At 36.7% G+C, this 19,783-nt stretch overlaps 1 long non-coding RNA gene and 1 other non-coding gene across 7 annotated transcripts in view; one reads left to right on the top strand and one right to left on the bottom strand.

Moving 5' to 3' along the window:
* The window catches only part of LOC141585374 (uncharacterized), a 363,384-nt gene that overhangs the window by 183,427 nt on the left and 160,174 nt on the right, over positions 1-19,783 (top strand). For 4 of the 6 annotated variants that reach the window (XR_012518791.1, XR_012518792.1, XR_012518789.1 and 1 more), the window contains one exon: positions 8,159-15,396. This is a non-coding gene — a long non-coding RNA (uncharacterized LOC141585374). Of the gene's footprint in view, positions 1-8,158; positions 15,397-19,783 lie in introns of those variants that run through there. The other 2 variants (XR_012518793.1, XR_012518794.1) reach the window with 2 other exon arrangements.
* On the bottom strand, positions 11,399-11,564 carry LOC120367290 (U1 spliceosomal RNA). The gene has a single exon (XR_005581702.1). It is a non-coding gene; the product is annotated as a U1 spliceosomal RNA (small nuclear RNA).

Consider the following 19,783-nt stretch of genomic DNA (forward strand, 5'->3'; position numbering starts at 1 on the left):
CGCCCCGGAAGCACTGGGTGATGCCCCGGAAGCACTGACTGATGCCCCGGAAGCCGAGAGAGCCGAGAAAGCCAAAAGCCGCTGGGAGGCAGCTACCCGCCCTCCGGTAGGAAGGGAAACAGAACGCAGGGAAACAAACCAAAACGGTGGGACCGTCCCACTGCCACACGAAGCCCAGCAGGCCAAACAACTCTCACTCCAGAGTTAGGCACACAGAACGTCAGTTAGAGAGCCACCAGGAACGCTCCAGCTCGGTGGGCCGAAGGGCAGCTGCCATTACAGACACCGGCCTGATTTTCCTGAGTAAGTAAAAGACGGTGGGGGGTTGGGGAGAGATAGCGTGGGGAGAAATGCCTGATACAGGTGATGGGGAGGAAGGCGGCAAAGCACACTGCCGTGTGTGCACCTGTACAACAATCTTGCATGTTCTTCACCTGTACCCCAAAACCTAAAATGCAATTTAAAAAAAAAAAAAAGACGCAGCAGCTCCACTGAATCCGTAGCAGCCCAGCAGGCAGACAAAGGAAAGGCTGCCTCCCCAAGCAGCTACCTGAGATCAGAACTACGTAAATCCAAGGGATTTACACGAACAGTGTAAAAGTGTTCCTGTTTCTCCACACCCTCTCCAGCATCTGTTGTCTCCGGCTTTTTTAATGATCACCATTCTAACTGGGGTGAGGTGGTATCTCAAGGTGGTTTTGATTTGCATTTCTCTAATGACCAGGGATGATGAGCATTTTTTCATGTTCGTTTGCTGCATCAATATCTTCTTTTGTAAAGCATCTGTTCATATCCTTTGCCCACTTTTGAATGGGCTTGTTTTTTTTCTTGTAAATCTATTTTAGTTCTTTGTGGATTCTGGATATTAGCCCTTTGTCAGATGGGTAGATTGCAAAAATTTTTTCCCATTCTGTTGGTTGCCATTTCACTCTAATGATTGTTTCTTTTGTTGTACAGAAGCTCTGGAGTTTAATTAGGTACCATTTGTCTATTTTGGCTTTTGTTGCCAATGCTTTTGGTGTTTTAGTCATAAAGTCCTTGCCTATGCTTATGTCCTCAATGGTTTTGCCTAGGTTTTCTTCTAGGGTTTGTATGGTGTTAGGTCTTATGCTTAAGTCTTTAATCCATCTGGAGTTAATTTTAGTGTAAGGTTTATTGCCGAGTTTAAAATGAGGAAACTGAGGCCAATATAAGAAAATGAAAATCCAATTTATTCAGCTCCCGGGCAAGGTTCCATGGTCCCAGGGAGAGGGGCCAGGGAGGTCGTGCCAACTTCCTGGGGGGTGGAGTTTTTATGGCTAGGAGGAACGAGCAACAGCTGAGTGCTCTGATTGACTCCAGGGGCGTGGGATTGAGACGGGGTAGGCCGCTATTGGTTGGCGGGTTGTTGGGCAGGTTTTCTGGTGGGAGAGCCGGCCAGGAGCCTTGCATCAGCTGAAGCCTTCCTGGGAGCCTTGTGGCAGTGGTAGGCGCCAAGTGCAGAGCCTGGTGCTGGGTGCAGAGGTGGGCGTGTCCAGCCTCCAGGGGAGGCGACCGGCCTTACAGTTTTGCCTAGGTTTTCTTCTAGGGTTTGTATGGTGTTAGGTCTTATGTTTAAGTCTTTAATCCATCTGGAGTTAATTTTAGTGTAAGGTGTCTGGAAGGGTTCCAGTTTCTGCTTTCTGCACATGGCTAGCCAGTTTTCCCAGCACCATTTATTAAACAGGGAATCCTTTCTCCATTGCTTGTTTTTCTCAGGCTTGTCAAACATCAGATGGTTGTAGATGTGTGGCATTGCCTCCAGGGCCTCTGTTTTGTTCCATTGGTCTATATCTGTTTTGGTACCAGTACCATGCTGTTTTAATTACTGTGGACTTGTAGTATCATTTGAAATCAGGTAGCATGATGTCTCCAACTTTGTTCTTTTTGCTTAGGATTGTATTGCCTATGCGGGCTCTCTTTTGGTTCCATATGAAGTTTAAGGTGTTTTTTTCCAGTTCTGTGAAGAAGGTCATTGGTAGCTTGATGGGGATAGCATTGAATCTGTAAATTACTATGGGTAGTATGGCCATTTTCACAATATTGATTCTTCCTAACCATGAGCATGGAATGTTTCTCCATCTGTTTGTGTCCTCTCTTATTTTCTTGAGCATTGGATTGTAGTTTTCCTTGAAGAGGTCCTTTACATGCTTTATTCGTTGTATTCCTAGGTATTTTTCTCTTTGTAGCAATTGTGAATGGGAGTTTGTTCGTGATTTAGCTCTCTGTTAGTCTGTTATTGGTGTGTAGAAATGCTTGTGATTTTTGCACATTGATTTTGTATTCTGAGACTTTGCTGAAGTTGCTTATCATCTTAAGGAGATTTTAGGCTGAAATGATAGGGTCTTCTAAATATACAATCATGTCATCTGCAAATAGAGACAATTTGACTTCCTCTTTTCCTAATTGAGTAGTCGTTATTATTTTTTCTTGCCTAATTGCTCTGGTTAGAACTTCCAATACTATATTGAGTAGGAGTAGTGGGAGAGGGCATCCTTGTCTAGTGCCAGATTTCGAAGGGAATGCTTTCAGTTTGTGCCCATTCAGTATGTTATTGGCTGTAGGTTTGTCATAAATAGCTTTTATTGTTTTGAGATATGTTTCTTCGATACTTAGTTTATTGAGAGTTTTTAGCATAAAAGGCTGTTGAATTTTAGCATAAAGGCCTTCTCTGCATCTATTGAGATAATCATGTGGTTTCTGTCTTTGGTTCTGTTTATGTGATGAAATATGTTTATGATTTGAGTCTGCTGAACCAGCTTTGCATCCCTGGGATGAAGCCTACTTGATCGTGATTAATAAGCTTTTTGATGTGCTGTTGCAATCGGCTTGCCAGTATTTTATTGAAGATTTTTGCATCTATGTTCATCATGGATATTGGCCTGAAGTTTTCTTTTCTTGTTGAGTCTCTCCTGGGTTTTGGGTATCAGGATGATGTTGGTCTCATAAAATGATTTGAGAAGGATTCCCTCTTTTTGTATTTGGAATAGTTTCAGAAGGAATGGTACCAGCTGCTCTTTGTATGTCTGGTAGAATTCGACTGTGAACCCGTCTGGACCTGGACGTTTTTTGGTTGGTAGGCTATTAATTGCTGCCTCAACTTCAGCCCTTGCTATTGGTCTATTCAGGGAATCAGCTTCTTCCTGGTTTAGTCTTTGGAGAGTGCAAGTGTCCAGTAATTTGTCCATTTCCTCCAGATTTACTAGTTTGTGTGCATAGAGTGGTTTATAGTAATCTCTGATGGTAGTTTGTATTCTGTGGAATCAGTGGTGATGTCCCCTTCATCGTTTTTTATTTCATCTACTTGATTCTTCTCTCTTTTCTTTTTTATTAGTCTGGCTAGTGGTCTGTTTTGTTTATCTTTTCAAAAAACCAGCTCCTGGATTTATTGATTTTTTTGAAGGGTTTTTTGTGTCTCTGTCTCCTTAGGTTCTGCTCTGATCTTGGTTATTTCTTGTCTTCTGCTAGCTTTTGAGTTTTTTTGATTTTGCTCCTCTGTTTCAATTTTGATGATAGGGTGTCGATTTTAGACCTTTCCTTGCTCCTCATGTGGTCATTTATTGCTATGAATTTCCCTTTAGACACTGCTTTAAATGTGTCCCAGAGATTCTGGTATGTTGTGTCTTCATTCTCATTGGATTCGAAGAACATATTTCTGCTTTCATATCATTATTTATCCAGTCTGTGTTCAGGAGCCAGTTGTTCAGTTTCCATGAAGCTGTGCAGCTCTGAGTTAGTTTCTTAATTCTGAGTTCTAATTTGATTGCCCTGTGGTCTGAGAGACTGTTTGTTATGATTTTCGTTCTTTTGCATTTGCTGAGGAGTGATTTACTTCTGATTATGTGGTCGATTTTAGAGTAGGTGTGATGTGGTGCTGAGAAAAATGTATATATAGTCTGTGGATTTAGGGTGGAGATTCTGTAGATGTCTATTAGGTCTGCTTGTTCCAGATCTGAGTTAAAGTCCTGGATATCCATGTTGATTTTCTGTCTCATCAATCTGTCTAATATTGACAGTGGAGTGTTAAATTCTCCGACTATTATTGTGCGGGAGTTTAAATATCTTTGTAGGTCATTAAGGATTTGCATTATGTACCTGGGTGCTCCTGTATTGGGTATGTATATATTTATGATTGTTAGCTCTTCTTATTGTATTGATCCTTTTACCATTATGTAATGCCCTTCTTTGTCTCTTTTGATTTTTGTTGGCTTAAAGTCAGTTTTATCAGAGACTAGGATTGCCACCCCTGCTTTTTTTTGCTTTCCATTTGCTTGGTAAATCTTCTTTCATCCCTTTATTTTGAGTCTTTGCACATGGGATGAGTTTTCTGAATACAGCACAATGATGGTTCTTGGCTTTTTATCCAATTTGCCAGTCTGTGTCTTTTGATTGGGGCATTTAGCTTATTTACATTTAAGGTTACTATTATTATGCATGAATTTGATCCTACTGTTTTGATGCTAGCTGGATGTTTTGCCTGTTAGTTGATGAATTTTTTTCATTGTATTGATGGTCTTTACTATTTGCTACATTTTTGGAGTGGCTAGTACTGGTTTTTCATTTCTGTGTTTAGTGCTTCCTTCAGGAGCTCTTGCAGGGCAGGTCTGGTAGTGATAAAGTCCCTCAGCAATTGCTTGTCCATAAAAGATTTTCTTTCTCCTTCACTTATGAAGCTTAGTTTGGCTGGATATGAAATTCTAGGTTGAAAGTTCTTTTCTTTAAGGATGTTGAATATTGATCCCCACTTTCTTCCAGCTTGTAGAGTTTCTTCAGAGAGATCCACTATGAGTCTGATGTGCTTCCCCTTGTGGGTGACCCAACCTTTCTCTCTGGCTGCCCTTAGTATTTTTTCCTTTGTTTTAACCCTGGTGAACCTGACGATTGTGTGTCTTGGGTTTCTCTTCTAGTGGAGTGTGTGTTCTCTGTATTTTCCTGTATTTGAGTGTTGGCCTGCCATGCTAGGTTGGGGAAGTTTTCCTGGATAATATCCTGAAGAGTGTTTTCTAGCTTGGATTCATTCTCCCCATCATATTCAGGTACACCTGTCAAACATAGATTTGGTCTTTTCATGTAATCCCGTATTTCTTGAAGGCTTTGTTCATTTCTTATCACTCTTTGTTCTCTATTCTTGCCTTCTCATTTTGTTTCATTGATTTGATCTCCAATCTCTGATATCCTTTCTTCTGCTTGATCTATTCGGCTATTGAAAATTGTATGTATGCTTCATGAAGTACTTGTGCTGTGTTTTTCAGCTCCATCAAGTCATTTGTGTTCTTCTCTAAGCTGGTTATTCTAGTTAGCATTTCGTCTAACCTTTTTTCAAGGTTTTTAGTTTCTTTGCATTGGGATAGAACATGTTCCTTTAACTCAGAGAAGTTTATTATTACCCACCTTCTGAAGCCTGCTGCTTCTTGCACTGGTTTCTTCCAATCTTAATGGCTTTATCTACCTGTGGTCTTTGTAGTTGGTGACTTTTGAATGGGGTCTCTGAGTGGACATCCTTTTTGTTGATGATGAAGTAATTTCTTTCTGTTTCTTAGTTTTCCTTCTATCAGTCAGGTCCCTCAGCTGCAGGACTGCTGCTCCAGACCCTGCTTGCCTGGGGATCACCCATGGGGGCTGCAGAACAGTAAGGGTTGCTGCCGGTTTCTTCTTCTGTTTTGTCCCAGAGGGTACCTGCCAGATATCAGCCTGAGCTCTCCTTTATGAGGTGTCTCTTTGAGTATATGGGGTTGGGGAACTGCTTGAGGAGATAGTCTGTCCCTTATAGGAGCTCAAGTACTATGCTAGGAGATCTGTTGTTCCATGCAGAGCTGCTGAGCAGGCTTTTAAGTTTACTGCAGCAGAACTCATAACCACCTCTTTTCCCAGGTGCTCGTCCTAGGAAGATTGGCTTTACTTATAAAGTTCCTGTTATGTTGCTGTCTTTTTTCACAGATGCTCTGCCCCTCACAGAAGTAGTCTAGTCACAGTCTACCAGCAGAGGTGTTGCTGAGCTGCCACGGGCTCTACCCTGCTGCTATGTGAACTGCCTAGATAGTGGTGGTCACCCTTCCCCCCACTGAGCTAGACCGTCCTGGGTCCAGTTGCACTTGCTGTGAAACTCTCAATCCAGAGTTTTTCAGATTGCTTGTTTTGTGGAGGTGGCGCTCACTGAGTCAGATTGCCTGGCTCCCTGTCTCAGCTCCCTCCCTTTCAGTTGAAAGGGCAGCTCTGACTCCCAGGTGTTCCCGGTGCCAGTTGCAATGGCCACGCAGATTTGTGTGAGTTTCTGTGCGCCAACCTGGCACTGGCTGAAGCCTCCATGCTGAAAACTCTTGGTGCTTTTTGGCTCGGGAATCTCCTGGTCTGTGGGCAGTGAAAATTTGTTTGGAAATGCAGTGGGCACTCACCCTCTGCATTGTTCTTGCTGGGACCTGCACTCCAGAGCTGTTCCTATTTGGCCATCATGGATCCAGATGTATATTTTTTGAAATAAATTTTGCTTATTAATCTTTTATCAGTTGTGTGGTTTCCAAATATATTTTTCCAATCCATGGATTCTCTTTTTTGTTAGAATTGTTTCTTTGCCACTTAGAAGATTTTTTGTTTTGTTTTGTTTTTTGTTATTTGTTTTACTTTGATATAGTTCCATATATTGTTTTTGTAACCTGAAATTTTAATGTGGTATTTAAGATATCACTACCAAGACCAAAATCAAGGAGTTTATATGTATATGTATATGTGTGTGTGTGTATATATATATATACACGTGTGTGTGTATGTGTATATGTATAAATTTAAAATTTCCCATATATATAATTATGAAGCACAAGTTCATTATACACTTTAATTCCACATTTTAAAGCTGTTTGATTTTGCCACACTTGCATCCTATTGTAAGTTCAGCCCCTTGCCATTGCTTTGCAATGTTGCATTTCTGTGATTAATGCTAATTGTTTTTAATTGATTGCTTTCAACTTCAATTTATTCTCATTAACCAAATTGGTGTCATATTCCAAACTTACCTTTCCACATTTCTTATATATTATGCTTTACTTAGATATGAGAAACTAAGCAAAAATCTAATGAATTATAAAGCATTTTCACACTCAACCTCCCACTAAAGAGATTGACACATTTAAAGCAAGGAACAAACATAAATTTAAAAAATATCCAGTACCCTACACACATACATTAAATTGAATATCAATTTTTAATGGTGGTGTCCCATAATATAGAGGTTTTAACACAGAAAAAAATAAAGTACATAGATAATTTCCCATTTGCTGCTACGAAAAACTGAATCCTTTCATGCTTGCTGCAAGAAATTGCATGGCTGGATAGGTCTTGTGAAATCTTTTGCACTCAAGCATCCCTCTGTGGTACAAAGATGACTCAAATCCTGCCCAGGTAAACAGGGAAGGAAGCCAAGAGAATCTATACTTTTTAGTAAAAATTGAAAATACTATCAAGAGCAAGAAAAAAATTATGAGACTATGCTATTATTTGTAGCATGCAAATGACAGAAAACACATTTCTAAAGGAGACACTCAAGGAAATGAAGATATTTGCATAGAATTGCATTCTCATGAAAATTTTTACTGAACCCTATGAAATAAGTAAAAGGAGAATTAGAAAAGATTCAGAATTCCCTTAAAAGACAAATACAGTCATGTGCTATATCATATTATATACATAATGTTATGTTTCATAGTATTATGCTAGTCAGTGATGAACTGCATATATGATGGTGGTCTTATGAGATTATAAAGGTGCTGAAAAATTCCTATGACCTAGTGACTTCATAGCTTTAAGATGTTGTAGTGTTAGGGGTGACAAATACATGAGTAACTGGCAGCAAACCTGTGTGGTTCTGCAGCAGCCTCAGTTTTTGCCTTTTCAGAAGAAAGAATGTAACTGATAACTGATGAGCACAAGTCAGAAAAAGAAATGGAGGCCAGTGTTAGAGCAGGAGTGGAAGTTTATTGAAAAGCTCTAGATTAGGGGAAAAAAAAAGAAAAGATAAGAAACTTGCCGGGGGGTTGGTTCAAGGGGGCAACTTGAAGGACAAGTATGGCGTTTAATCTTTTGACTTTGGGTTCTCTATGTTGGCATACTTCTGGGGTCCTTAATCCCTTTCCCTTGATTTTTTCCATAGGTTGAGCGGCCCACATGAGCGGTGACCTGCTGACACTTGGTAGGTGAGCATGCACAGTTTATTTACTGGGGTTGTACAGATGTTGAGCTAAGGTTTTCTTCCCTTTTCCAGTGGAATGCTCCTGGTAAGTCATGCTCTACCACTTTGAATTTGAGTGAATTATAAGTTTTTATAGAAAGAGGAGTCAGAAGAATATTTTTGCATTAGAAAAAAATGCAGGAAAACACAAAGCTGGAAAGGTATATTTGACGATTAAATAGATCATTCTACTGTAACAAAATTTCCTGTAAGAAGAGTTATAAAGTTAAAACAGGCACTGGGAAAAGAAAATATAAAGTTAAATTAATAGCTAAGAACTTTAACCTGGTGACACATGGGTGTCATTGACAGTTGACAGAAGGGAAATTAACATTAATAAAACTAGTTTTAAAAAATTATTGGCAATAACTTGTAGAATTAATTGGAAAAGAGAAAAGAGATAAGGAGAGCCATCAGGAAATTGTTGTAATAGTTCAGTCATAATATCTCACACAGAATACAAATGTTTAACAAACGGTCATCAGATAAATTAATGGCTGAAATAATGAATAAATAAGAGGAAAAAGGAAATTCAATTTACTAAAATGGATGTTAAAATAATGATAAAAATAATGATAAAACAACGATTAAAAAATAATATTTTGAACAGATTTGTAAACCAATAGCAAAACAAAATGTAAAAAAGATTAGAAATTCAGATAGCTGTATTTCTCAGCACTGAAAATCTCAGTACTCTTTTCAGAAATAAAGAAGGCAACAAGAGTAACACCTTTAGTAAAGACGACTATTTTGATTTTTAATAAGAATGAATTTTAGGTGAAAAAATTCAAGGTAGAAATTTTAAAGTTATATTTAGAATGCAAGATTATAAGCCAGAGGGTTTGTTTCATTTACTGATTCATATAAAACACTTAGAAAAGTGCATGGCAGACTAAGCACTTGATATACATTTCTTAAATGGAATTTAAATGTTTAGGCAAATGTGATTGAAAGTTATTAGAAACAATGCTGATAGTTGTATACATCATAGTCAGCAAAATATTAAAGGAGTTGCTGGAGATACACATAAAGTAATGTGGTAATGCTCTGTGTTAAATGTGCTTTTTACTTGGAATTTACTGTAGCCTTATTGGATTATCTTTTCAAATATTCTCAATAATATTTGAGCAGAGATTGAGTTCACTATCAACCATACCAAAAAACACCCCTTGGGTTTACATAAAAATGGACTTTATATCTTGTACTTTATTGGGAGGTTGTGGCATGTAGTGAGTGTAACTGTTTCTCGTAGTTTAAAAATATTTTGGTATCTCTTATGTCATGTGGCCTTTTCTTAGAAACATGATATAAACTGAGAAGATATATTAAGAGCAAAGAGTCATTAAAGTTACATAGGAAGTTTCTCTTCCTACCACCGTTAAATAAAATTAGTTCATTGACTATATTAGTTCTTTTTAGTACTTACTATGTTACTGAAAAAAATTGATATAGATACTAACAGTACTATAGTTGTGTGCAGATGTGTGGAACAAAAGCAGAAAGTATATTCTTGGATTTGGAGTGGAGAATTCTGTAACTGTCTATTAGCTGTGCTTGGCCAGATCTGAGTTCAAGTCTTGGATATCCTTGTTAATTTTCTGTCTTGTTGATCTGTCTAATATTGATAGTGAAGAGTTAAAGTCTCCCAGTACTATTGTGTGGGAGTCTAAGTCTCTTTGTAGGTCATTAAGAACTTGTTTTATGTATCTGGAGGCTCCTGTATTGGGTACACATATATTTAGGATCATTTGCTCTTCTTGTTGCATTGATCCTTTGACCATTAAGTCATTCTTTATCCAATTTGCCAGTCTGTGTCTTTTGATTGGGGCATTTGAATTTAAGCTTAATATTGTTATGTGTGAATTTGATTCTGCCATTTTGATGCAGAATCATCAAAACAAACAAAAGCTGGTTGTTTTGCCTGTTAGTTGGTGCAGTTTCTTCATAGTGTTGATGGTCTTTACCATTGGGTATGTTTTTGCCATGGCTGGTACTGGTTGTTCCTTTCCATGTTTATTGCTTCCTCCAAGAGCTCTTATAAGGCTGACCTGGTGGTAATAAAATGTCTCAGCAGTTGCTTGTCCATAAAAGATTTTATTTTTCCTTCACTTATGAAGCTTAGTTGGGCTGGATATGAGATTCTGGGTTGAAAATTATTTTCTTTAAGGATGTAGACTGGATAAGGAAAATGTGGCACATATACACTGTGGAATATTATGCAGTCATAAAAAAGGATGGGTTCATGTGCTTTGCAGGGATGTGGATGAAGCTTGAAACCATCGTTTTCAGCAAACTGACACAAGAACAGAAAACCAAACACTACATGTTCTCACTCATAAGTGAGTATTGAACAATGAGAACACATGGACACGGGGAGGGAAACATCATACACTGGGGCCTGTTGGGCGATGTGGGGGCTCGTGTAGGGATAGCAGAGGGTGGGGACATTGGGGAAGGATAACATTAGGAGAAATACCGAATGTAGATGACGAGGAGATGGATTCAGCAAACCACCAAGTCACCTGTATAACTATGTAACAAGCCTGCACATTCTGCACATGTACCCCAGAACTTAAAGTATATTTTAGAAAAGCAGAAAGTAAAGGGATAATTTTATTTCATCAAAAAATAATAAATATTAGCAGATTTTCTTTTCTTGCTCTTTCTAATAATAACCAACGTCTGATTTGTGAAATATTCATGAGGTCTATAAATTATGATGGTTTTATTTTTAAACTCTTAGAAATTAGAAAAAAAAAGCGATCATCTGATACTGCTACCATTGTATTTATAATGTAAATTGAAAACTACATACTAAATTATTTCCCATGATAGTTTATTGATTTTTGTTTGTTTGTTTTGGTTCACGTTCAATTGATAAAATGAGTTAAAACTTACGGTATTGAGTTTTCCCAGTGATATTTTCATCAATATTAGGTAAAATCCAAACAGTACAGATTCTTCTTGCCTAAATAAATCCCTTAATTTTATGAAGTAGTTGTCTATTCTTTTTTTCATGGGCTGGTTTCTTTCACAACTTGTTTAATATAGTAATGTAAGAACCAAAGTTTTGTTTTAAAAGTCTCATATACCATTTATAATAATCAACGTTTTTATTTTTTATGTCTTAATTTTTTCATTTTAACATTGAAAAAATAAAACCAGAGGAGAGCATGAGCACAGTCCTTCACTACCACCAGTGATGCAGTCGAGTTTCCCACATTCAGGGAAATCACAGGGGTCAGCACATTCAGAGTGCAATGGATAAGCCCTCACGCTGAAAAAAAGCACCTTTGTGTTCATGGTATGTCCCCTTCCAGTTAAGTATAATAATCACCATTTTAATTAAAAACTTTCCTAAGTCAGGATACAGCCTAGAAACAAGAGTCAAATGAAAAAGAAAATTTAAAAATGGAAAGAATATATACTATCAATAGAACTTAATATCAAATAAATACTTATCCTCTTATATCAGCATGACTTTACTCTTTCTAAAGTTCCTAGTTGCATAAGCCACATTACAATTATTTCCACTATGTATGATAATTTTTTGCAATGGTATAAATCTATGAATTGTTTCATGACCCAAAGAAAAATGAAATTGTCCAGAAGAAGACAAACACTGTGTGGCCTTCAGATACTGACGAAAATTGTTTCAGGATCATTTTAGCTTTCATAAAATACAATCAGGAGAAGTCTAAATTGCTAACCCTCTTAACCATCGTTTCTTAATTCTTAAATTGTTGTTCTGCTTAATATTCAGTGTTCACTTAAAAAGTCAGAAATACAAGTAGATATTTCCCTTTTATCATCTGTGCTAATGATATTAATAACTTTTATGTCATTTTTAACATTTTATGTGATTTATTCAAATTCTTATTGCTTAATCCACTTCTCTTAAAAACCAAGCTAAAACATAACAGTTTTGATAAAATGATACATATAAATAAGAGTTTACCTTTATTACAACATTAATAAAAATGGTTCCTACAGCACCCATCAGGCCTCTGTGTCTGAGGATTGTTTCCCTTATTCCTAAAATCATTATCATCTAGCTAACTCTTACTCATCTAGACTATATTTTTTTCTCTTGGTTAAGTAGGGAACTACATTGCCTAGAATCCTTTTTTTGTTGGGTTCCTGATTAGAGTTGGCCTGAAGAGAAACTTGCGGAAGATTTGAGAAGAAGTGAAGTAACCACCATTAGCCTGTAAGTGAGTTTTTCTGGTCACGTCGATGGTAGAGAGGCCCAGGGGTACCTGGTAGATATCAGATTGTTTTTGAGCTCCTCCACTCTGTGTCCATCTTGTTTATCCCATTGCTCATAATCTTGACAAGGAGCAGTGGCCCCAGACCAAAAGAAAGGCAAAGGTTATACAGCAATAATAGCTTCCTCTCAAATTCTTTAGGAATTTCCCTTCACAGTCTTCTATGCAATGGATTTTCTTAGCTTTTCCTTTTCAGGTTTGACAAGCCCACCCATGAAAGTATTTTAGGCAGAAGCTAGTGACTTGTTCTTTGATTGCCTAACTCTACTCCTCCAATCTTCAATTCTCACATCAACCCCCACAACTCTAAGGTTTTATACTTGTACTAAACTCTTAATTCTATAAATCCTATTGAGAGACGAGAATATGGTCTGGAGGCAAAGAACCTAAGGCTGATGTGCACTGACTCCCTAAAACTGAACCAAAAGAAAAACCCCACCTCTCCACACCCAAGTAACAAAGGAATCAGAGGCTACTTCTTTTGAAACGCCTTCCTCCCATTCCTCTGCATCACAGATGAAAAATGGAAATCACCTCTGGTTGGTCCCCTCCCCCAACCAATCAGACTACTCATGGGCCAAGTCTTCATTTGAGTACAGTATAACTTTGTAACTTCACTTCAGCCTCTGATTGGTCGCCTGCTGTGACTAACCAGACTGGTTGCAGGCAAAGTCTTCATTTACATAGGATGTAACCAAGTAACCCAAGGGAAACCTCTAGAGGGTATTTAAACCCTAGAAAATTCTGTAACCAGCCCTCTTGAGCTGCTTGAGCCTCCTCCCATTCTGTGGAGTGCACTTCTATTTCGATAAATCTGTGCTTTTTTTTTTTGTTTCGTTCTTTTGTTGCTTTGTGTGCTTTATCAGACTTTTTGTTCAAAATGCCAAGAACCTTGATGGTCAAGACCCTCCACCAGTAATATTATAAAGACTGCTTCCTTGTCTGAACTCCACCTGATAAATTGTCTTTCAGATTTTGGCTCAATGTCACTTTGCTAGAAAAGTTTTATAGGAAAATGTTTACTTCGTTACTCTCTTCTTTCATGTCTCCTGGACTAGATCAGGTAATCTCTAAGTAGTCCTATAGCTCCCAGCATCCCTGCATTTTGCTTCAAAATCGATTATTTTGAATTATATTTATCTACTGATCTATAAATCTGTACACTTACATGTGATTAATGTCTGTTTTTACATAACAAATCTATGGCAACAGAAAAATGTCTGATGTTTTCATCATTATGTATACAACTTCTATCACACTGCCTGACACAGAGCATGCATTCAATATACATTGCTAAGTAAATGAATAAGCATAGAACTCCATTTTACACACATTTTCTTTAAGCAAATATGAAACAATATGTAACTTTAGTTCACCACCTATTTAACAGAACATTAAAAAACATGTTAGATTAAAACATCTTGTACTCTGCCACAGATTAATTGATATGAATGAACACTGTCAAATAATGTATACGTTAAGAAAAAGACATATACACTGTAAAATAAAAACTGTTACAGTCCAATATTATAATCCACAGTCTGCTTATCTGCATCTTCACTCTATGGATTTACTCTCTTTCTTATATTTAGGTATACATTTTTTGAATTTTGTTCAAAACAAATAAAACTTATGCTTTTACTATTAGTATTTTCTAAGTATCAACAATGACATCAGACTAACCATCATTCCCTTTTCTTACTTAGGTATTATTTTGAATTACTATAGGTTACCACCGATTTGATCAATAATACTGTGCAATCTTCTGTACAATTTGCTATCCCATATATTAAGCTATGTGTGAAGTAAGGTTTACACTAAATTCAAGTATATTTTATTCCGTGTTCACCAAGTAAAACTTACTGAAAAACTTAACAAAGTTAACTGATTTAGCCATACTGTTTTCCTGAGTTTTCCACTCTGTTTAATAAGGAGCTTACCAGAGGTCGTTCTATTGAGTTTCAACACCTCATGAGCTTCTCAGAACTACTTTTATGTCTTAAAATGTGATTTTATTTTTAATCTTGCCATTTTTTTGGTTCAACTATTTTAAACAATATCACAGCTCCTAGGTGAGATCAGATGCTTTTCTACATATGTGGTTGATTATAGATCTATAGTCAATTATATAAATATGGCTCAACTTGATTGAAAAAACAGTATTGGTTCGCTGTGAGTGCTGGCATGTGCCTGCCCAGCTACTTGGGAGACTGAAGTGGGAAAATTGCTTGAGTCCATGAGTCTAAATCTAGCCTTGGCAACATAGTAAGATACCATCTTTTTTAAACAACAAAACAAAACAAAATCAAAAGCAAAAACCTGAATTGGTATAATTGTATTATATTTGAAAAAAAAAAAAACAAAACACCAAAATGTGAGCTTTTTTTTTTTTTTTTTCTTCAACAGAAACTGCATTGTAACAGGTACATCAGTGTAACTACACAGGTTGTGGCACACAGACTGTCCTACTAAACTTTCGCAGTGCCATATGTTTAGTCTGAAACATGAATGATGCATTTTAGAGTTCTGTAGGTGCTCTAAAAATACAATCATATCAGTGGAAATTTCTGATATTGTTGTCAGTGAAACGCTAATACATTTTTCTCTCTTGAAACATATATCGAAGGCCGGGCGTGGTGGCTCAAGCCTGTAATCCCAGCACTTTGGGAGGCCGAGGCGGGTGGATCACAAGGTCAAGAGATCGAGACCACCCTGGTCAACATGGTGAAACCCCGTCTCTACTAAAAATACAAAAAAATAGCTGGGCATGGTGGTGCGTGCCTGTGATCCCAGCTACTCAGGAGGCTGAGGCAGGAGAATTGTCTGAACCCAGGAGGCGGAGGTTGCGGTGAGCCGAGATTGCACCATTGCACTCCAGCCCGGGTAACAAGAGTGAAACTCCGTCTCAAAAAAAAAAAAAAAAAAAAAAAAAAAAAAATATATATATATATATATATATATATATATATATATATATATATAAACTGTTGATTAAAAGCCCCTGGGTTGTTGAAAAGGTTTTACATTTGTATATCTATAGTAGTATTTTACAATGGCAGAAATCTAGCTCAATTTCTTTAAACAAATCACAAGCTTGCATAGTAGATACAATCTATCAGTAAGAGTCATGAAGACAGAAAATACTAGAGCTATTTCAAATAGAAATGATTTAACACTGGGAATTGGAGGGCTGCATAATTGCTGAAAGGGCTAGAATAGTGAAGATCGGGGAACTTCTAGTAAACCTTACAAAACCAAGAATAGAGGAATGGCAGAAAATTAGCACCGATCTTCTCAGCTGCCTATCATATTAGACTAGATGGTTCTCAGGAGGACATGTGGAAGGTTCTGGCAAGGACTCATGGCAGCTGACATTTGCCAAAGTCACATGCCTTCCCAGAGATATTGACTGAAGAATGATTATTTCAACCTTACTTCTATCTCCAAAATATTTTGTAATTATCTTTCATTGATGGGATCTAACCATAGTGACAAGAGATACTGGGAAATTCAGTTTCTAAATTCTAATTCCTGTCATACATAAGAAAAGCCTAAAAAAGAGTTGCTGGATCTAAAGTAGTGTTTGTTTTTGACATAGAAATCTATTTAGATGCATTTTACCTGTTTAAATCCTAACCCAATGTCTAACGTTTCTTTCTAATATTCTTTTTATTTTGCCTATTGGTAACTGTTTAGCTCTTCTAAAAGTGATATTATGTAGTTTTATTTTGTCATGCATATACCTTTTAATTCTTAAATAATAACTAACTTTTCTAATTATTTTCTTGATAGAAAGTTACAATACATATACATATACAGCCTTGAAGCAGCATGTGTGAAAAACATCTGAAAAAAAATTAAGTTTCTGGACAGATGTTATAAGAGTCTCGTAGAAAAAGCTATCAGCATTACAATCCCAATTCTAATTTACTTTACATCAGGCATTTAAATTTATTATCTTTAGGCCATATGTTCCAAATGAAGCTTGGTTCTATATTCATGAATCAGTTGACAATGAATAGTTAAGTTCTGCTAATTCAGAAAGGTGAAGTTGAGTGAGCTTATTTAAATGGCAGAATATTTGTAACTACAAATTCTACATACCATCGGAAGACTTCTAAAAAAGACCTGCCATATGTTTTAAACCATGATAGAAATCGTTCTTTAAAAAACTCTGCAAATTTTATGCACTACACTGAGAATATCTTAGCATTTCTATTAAAATTCTATTTTGAGAGTTTTAAATTTGCCTATAAAATTTATTGTAGACTGAAATTTAGCTTGTGAAACCTAAGAGACTATTAAGTAACAGAATATATTAAAATAATTAAATGATTTTAAGATTTCACATGTCTTTAATACCTTAGCAGTAGAGTTAGATTTCACTTAAGAAAACTGTGTCCCATAGACTATTGGTACCTCATTTAGGTATCATAATAATCTGTACCAGCATATCCAGTCACAATCTCCAGGAACATTGCTCTCTATTTGCTGAAAAGAGAAGAAATGTATACAGGTATAAAAACTGGGACTGGGAGTAAAGCATATCCTGAACTTCCAAAACCCCCAATTCAAAAGTCAAGGATATTACAGATGCTCTGGAAAGTCACCTAAGAATACATGGGAAGCGATTTGTAATATCAGAGAAAATGTAGCAACTGAGTACCAAAATGCTTAAATAGAATCTAAACATTTAAACTTGAGACACTTCACTTTGAAGGAATCAGTGCTTAAGATTGCCTGAATATTTCGTCAAAACAGAATCAGAACAATGAGAACACATGGACACAGAGAGGGGAGCATCACAGACCAAGGTCTGTTGGGTGGGGAACTAGGGGAGGGACAGCAGGGGGTGAAGATTTGGGGAAGGATAACATGGGGAGAAACGCCAGATATAGGTGTGGGGAGGAAGGCAGCAAACCACACTGCCATGTATCTATGCAACAATCCTGAATGTTCTTCACATGTACCCCAAAATCTAAAATGCAATTATATATATATATATATATTAAAAAAACAAAAACAGAATCAGAGCAGGCAAGTCTGGAGTGGGGCTTGAGATTATACATTCCTAAAGAGCTCACAGGTGATATTAATGCTTCTAGCCCAGAAACCATTTTTGAGTTACAAAGTTCTAAGAAATGCTTCTAACTTTATCTGTGCTCCTAGCAGGTGGAAAGGCAGATTTTCAAAACCAAGTGCAGGAGCTACACAATTAACATGTTGAAATGCCACTGTGACTCATTTTGCAGACCACAAGAATTTCTATTTTCCACAAGAATTTCTCACCTTTTCCTACTTAAATCTATAGATAGCACGTAGACTAATTCTGAAATTTCATTACAGACTATTTAATTTCACAATGTGGGTGAGAAGACATTCACTGCCTATTTGTTTATTTTTTAGAACACATGGTCTTAAACATTTCAAAGTACATAACATCATCACTTACTTAGGGACCCCTCAGCCCAGATGCACAGATTTGACAATCATTTCTCTGGAAGGGAGGGGCATGAGCTGAAATCTGAAGATGAGAAAATGTAAGGGTCAAAAATGGAAAGGTTTTCATTGACTTGGTCAGAGATATTGAATTTCATGCTGTAGGTACTTCTTGGAGAAATAAAATTTCCTTTGTCAGCAATTGGACAGATCTCTGAAAAAATGCCTTTCAACTATCTTCAGCGTAGGATCAATTTATGAAAAATACCCTGTTTCTAAACCCCATGAGAACTTTTACTATTGAACCCTTGGAGACTCTTTTCATTTTCCAGGGTTAAGAAACAGGTAACAAATAATGACTGGGGAAATATTAAAATTATATTTTCTTTTTTTTCTTTTTTTTATTGCATTTTAGGTTTTGGGGTACATGTGAAGAACATGCAAGATTGTTGCATAGGTACACACATGGCAGTGTGGTTTGCTGCCTTCCTTCCCCTCACCTGTATCTGTCATTTCTTCCCATGCTATCTCTTCCCACCTCCCCACCCCCCCTTCTTAAGAATGTTCTGCATACAGTTGCACAACTAAAAGATAAGATATAATTTGGCTGGCATGGTGGCTCACACCTGTAATCCAAGCACTTTGGAAGGCCAAGGTGAGTGGATCACAAGGTCAGGAGTTTGAGACCAGCCTGGCCAATATGGTGAAACCTCATCTCTACTAAAAATACAAATTAGCCTGGCATGGTGGCAGGTACCTGTAGTCCCAGCTACTGGGGAGGCTGAGGCAGGAGAATCACTTGAACCTGTGAAGTGGAGGTTAAAGTGAGCCAAGATCGTGCCACTGCACTCCAGCCCAGGTGACAGAGCAAGATTCTATTTAAAAAAAAAAAATATATATATATATATATATATAAATATAATTCAACAAATGTTTTTCCCTGATTCAAAATATTTTATAGCAATAAAAATATATAATTCTGAAGCACAATTAAGTCAGACTGAGGGTTTTTTTCAAGCAAATGTCAATGCTTCCTTAAAATTGAACTCAATTATTCTAATTTAAACATATTTTAGTATTTTACATTTAATGTTATTGTGAAGGCATTGTAAAAATACAGAAGAGTTAGAGAAGTACAGAGAAGTACATTTCTTGCTGAGTAGAACATATCCGTGGTACTTTGTTAGAAAGAAGACAATGTTTTAGGCCATATAGGCAAAGCCAAAATATGTCTGTAATCTCACTTCAGGATGAATACTCTGTATGAACACAATGGATTTGAGAAGAATTTTGTAAATCCCAATGCATAATCTTAAGGTATCATTGCATAAAGTAAAACTTGATAATGCAAACAATGGCTAATAAGGTAACTAGGCACCTTCTGATGTCAGCCAAGTTGTTTTAGTACATCATCCAGGCTTACTTGATTTTTATTTCAAAATGTATTACAAAAGATAAAGTTTAATATCTTTTTTCTACTTTGCTTGTAATAAAGATTCAAAAGTTATCAGTTGCAAAGAAAAGAAATGCAATGTTTTCAATGTTTGGGTTAAACAAAATGTACCGTTTCTGGAAAAAATTGCTTTTTTCTTGTCTATTTTTTTTTTTTGCTTCATATATCTGTGCTTTAGTATAATAAAAACTAGTTATGGCAACTGGAGAATCACATGTACTCTCTCAGAGCTAAAATACTTTTTCCTTGAGAAATATTATGTTCACTATTTGAATATGTATAATACATTCAGAAGAAAAATATTTTATAAGTACCATATAATATTATTCAGTGCATTTTGTTTAAATATTTTTTCAATAAATAATACATTGTCAGTTAAACAATACA

This window comes from Saimiri boliviensis, chromosome 8, assembly GCF_048565385.1.
Source record: "Saimiri boliviensis isolate mSaiBol1 chromosome 8, mSaiBol1.pri, whole genome shotgun sequence".
Lineage (NCBI taxonomy): Eukaryota > Metazoa > Chordata > Mammalia > Primates > Cebidae > Saimiri > Saimiri boliviensis.